Here is a 3924-nt window from a genome sequence, read left to right as displayed (position 1 = left end):
ACCGGTCGAACTGGTCGGTCCGATTCGATTTTTAAAACCTTGGGTTTTTCAATTCCCTTCTTTCATTTGCTTTGCGTGATTGGTTGACATGGTATAGATATAGTATGGGTAAGTTGGGTCATTTTGCCTAAACATATTATTATGGACATGATATTTTAAAGGCAGGACTTTTGGGCAAAAAAAATTTTAAAAGTAGATTTATCGCCCGAGCGTCCTAAAATGAATTTGTTTAACCAATAAATTAATTATTTTTAGTCATGATCATATAAAACCTTAATTAAAAAAAAAAACAATTATTATTCATTTTAGAGCAATGCTCTACCCATTAATTGTTTTAAAGGAAAATAAAATAATAATAATAATAAAAAGTTTAAAGTTTGACGATTGTAACAAAATAATACTTAAATTTTTAATATTATCAATTTAAATTCTAAACTCTCGATTTATTTTCAATCTAAACAATTTGATTATTTTCGTTAAGTAAAATAGATGAAAAATGAATATTTTAGTTATAAACTCAATAAAAAATAATATTTTAAAATTTTTATATATATCTATATTGAGTTTAATAATTAAAATAATTTTTTTTTATCGATTTTACTCAACAAAAATATGCGAATGATTTAGATTGAAAACAAATCAAAAGATTAAAATTTAAATTGAAAAAAATATATAATTAAGTATTTATTTTGTTAAAAAGCTCAAACTATAGGATTTTTATTTTATTTTATTTTTTGTTGTAATTTTCCCATTGTTTTATGGGAAAAACACCAAATAATAGTACTTTGAAAAAAAAATCATGAAAGATTTAAATTTTTTTAATTTATAACATTTATTATTAATCTGTAATTTTTTTTTTAAATGTCATTGATGCGATATTTTCTCTTGTTTATTAGTCTCTTAGAATTGATTAATTATTGGTACTAAAAATCATTCTTCTCTTGACATAAGCTTACAGATAGGTTTTGTAATCATGATTTCAATCATACGACAAGTATAATTTAAATAACCTTCCTCATATATTATATGCATCTGGTTCTCTAGAGATAGGGGTGTATGGTCCAGCTTTTTCACCCAACTTATAATTTTTAGCTTAAAAAAAACTAAAATTAGCTGTTTGTTTCAGCTTTATCATACCAACTTCAACTTCAACTTCAACTTCTAACAGCATTTTTTGAAGGCAAATAATCAAAATCTGAGAAGCAGTCCCAGGGGTGCTTCTGATTCTCAGATTAAGTGAAAGGCCAACCTTGAGCGCCGAAATTACCTAAATGCCCTTCACCAATTTGAAGTATTATCAAATTGCCACTATATAAACTACAAAATGTCACTGTTCACTCTAAGAGAGAGAGAGAGAGAGAGAGAGAGAGAGAGAGAGAGAGAGTCTCTCTCTTTGTGTGTGTGTTTGTGATGACCACCTCCTTAATTAATTAAGCTAATTTTTGCTTAGCCCTAATTATGTGATTTGCATTGAGCATGTGATTATGTGTTAATTGTGAATCATGTGCCATGTGTGATATATATATATATATATGTGGTATTGTTATTGTGAACAGATATGTATGATATGGATTGCACCTATCTAATTCAGAAATTTTAACAAGTTAGAATTGAATACTAGAATAAGTAATTAGAGCCTAATTCATATTATTATAATTAAGTTTAGTCTAATTTAGTTAGATTATGATGCGGCATAATTTAATTGGGGTGAAATTAATACAGTTTAATTTACCTTAATAAGTAATTCAAGAATAATTATTAAATTATTATAATCCTAATCTCTACTCATCAAATTGAAACAAAGAAAGAGGAAATAAGAGAGAGAGAGAGAGAGAGAGAGAGAGAGAGAGAGAGAGAGAGAGAGTTAGTGGCTTATGCAGAGAAGTTTAGAGAGACCTCAAGACTAAGGAAGAAAGGAAGAACTTGTTGGAACCCTTGTTGTCACCAACAATTTGACAACATAAGGTAAGGATTCCATTCAAATTTCTTGAAATTGAAACTTCTACACTCCTCATCTTCTATAATATAAGGTTAATTAGGGTAAATTTATGGTTAATTTGGGGTTTTGTTGCCATAATTGATAAGACAAACCACGTAAGCTAGTATAGGAAAGAATTGAAGGAGTTTAGTCTCAATTAGTAACATGCATGGCTTGAATTCATGACATTTTTGTTTATATACATATTTCTTGCATAACCTTTATAAGTCTAAAGGTTTTGAAAGGATTTCCTCATCAATTTTAGACTTGAAGCTTTGTAATACATGGCTTATGTGTTTATGATTTATTGGAGTCTTTGATCTTTCAAATTGGAAGTTTGGAATTTGTTTACAAGTTTTGATTTCTATTTGATGTTAATGGTCCAAAGTCAAGCTTGTTTGTACGAATTTGGGGTTAAAATACATGAATTTGGAGCCTAATTTTGAAGAAATTGCAAATCCAAATTTAAGAGCAACTTTCGGATTCAAGAACACCTAGAACTGCACGTGTAGCCTGGAGCCCCGCACGTGCGGAAAACAGGACAGCTTGAGTGTGTATTTTGAAATAAATGCACGTGTGAGGCACACGTGCGGTGGTGGTTCCACACGTGCGGCCAATGCCCCCGCACGTACGGTTTTAAGGGTAGTCTCGATTTTGTTTTCGCTCTGTTTTTTTAACTTTCGGGTCTCTAGTCACATGGTTAATGTATATTTCACATTCATATGCATATCATGAACATTAAAGAAATCAAAGAAAGAATAGTTATAACTGAACGACTAAGTGACGAATAACTGAATAGGTTTAAGAACCAACTGAACGAACTGAAATATTGTGCTTGAACGTATTGTGTAGGTCGCTTGCACGAGGAGTATCATCTGGCCAAGCACTGTGAGTAATCTCTTTGTAAAGATATTTTTGTGTATGAATTACTTTGAAATGGTTCGTTAATTTGTGAAACCTATGTTATGTTATGTCATGCTTGATAAGATAAGTGTTGGATTAAGAACGTTCGAACTAGTAAGTTATGCTTTGAAACTTTGAATTGTGAACAATACGATATGTTCTTGGAAATGAGATTTTGATAAGAATGAATGAGATTCCCTTTTGATTACCGAATGTGATACCGTGAACACATGCTTAATTGTTCGAAAATCTCCGTTATGATTATGTCGATCCATGGTGGTCGTTATGTCTATGTTAACCCGTTGTGGTTGTTTTGCCTAAGTGTGGACTCGCCTTTTTCCGCGCCCCGCCTTTCGGAAAGGTTTGAAAAGAAGGCCTCACAGTTCGGACTCCCACGGTTCTGAATCTAGTCTCACAAGTGCAATGTAAAACTGATAAACACCAAAGAGTCCAAATCTGGCAAACCTTTTTAGAAAATCAATTTTAAATCAAATAATGCCAAAATTGGATTGCTTTGCCATATACAAAGTTGCTACCTAAATATTTTGTTTTGGGGAAATTTAGGAAACCCTGACTCATGCCGAAGGCCACGTGTTCGTCATCACCAAAGTTGCCTCGGCTCGGGAACTTAGGTACGAGAGGGGAAGGTCATGAATTGAGCACCTCGGCTCGCCCGATCAAAGATCGGCCTCTGCTAATCATGATATGATTTTTCATAAACATTATGTGCTCTTGTTCCGGTTATTAGCTAAAATTACTATGTGATGCACACAAGTAAGTATAGACTAAAATTGCAAGAATTGGAACAAGTCAACTCATGTTTGTTTTCAAAAATGGTTTGAATTTGCCACCTCAAGTGGGCTTAAAGATGCGGATTTGCCACCAAACATAGTGGGCTTAAAACATGATTTGCCACATAACAAAGTGGGCTTGAAACTCATATTTGTTGAATCGTTCCAATTCAAACAAGCCTTCATCCACAGGCATTTATGCAGTTTAGCATTTAAGCACGTAGCCTCATGGCAAGCATGCTAATCATGGAA

Source organism: Camellia sinensis, chromosome 9 (assembly GCF_055761805.1).
Source record: "Camellia sinensis isolate YWXY chromosome 9, ASM5576180v1, whole genome shotgun sequence".
Taxonomy (NCBI): domain Eukaryota; kingdom Viridiplantae; phylum Streptophyta; class Magnoliopsida; order Ericales; family Theaceae; genus Camellia; species Camellia sinensis.
The sequence above is the reverse complement of the archived record's forward strand: the minus strand, read 5'-3'. Positions refer to the sequence as shown.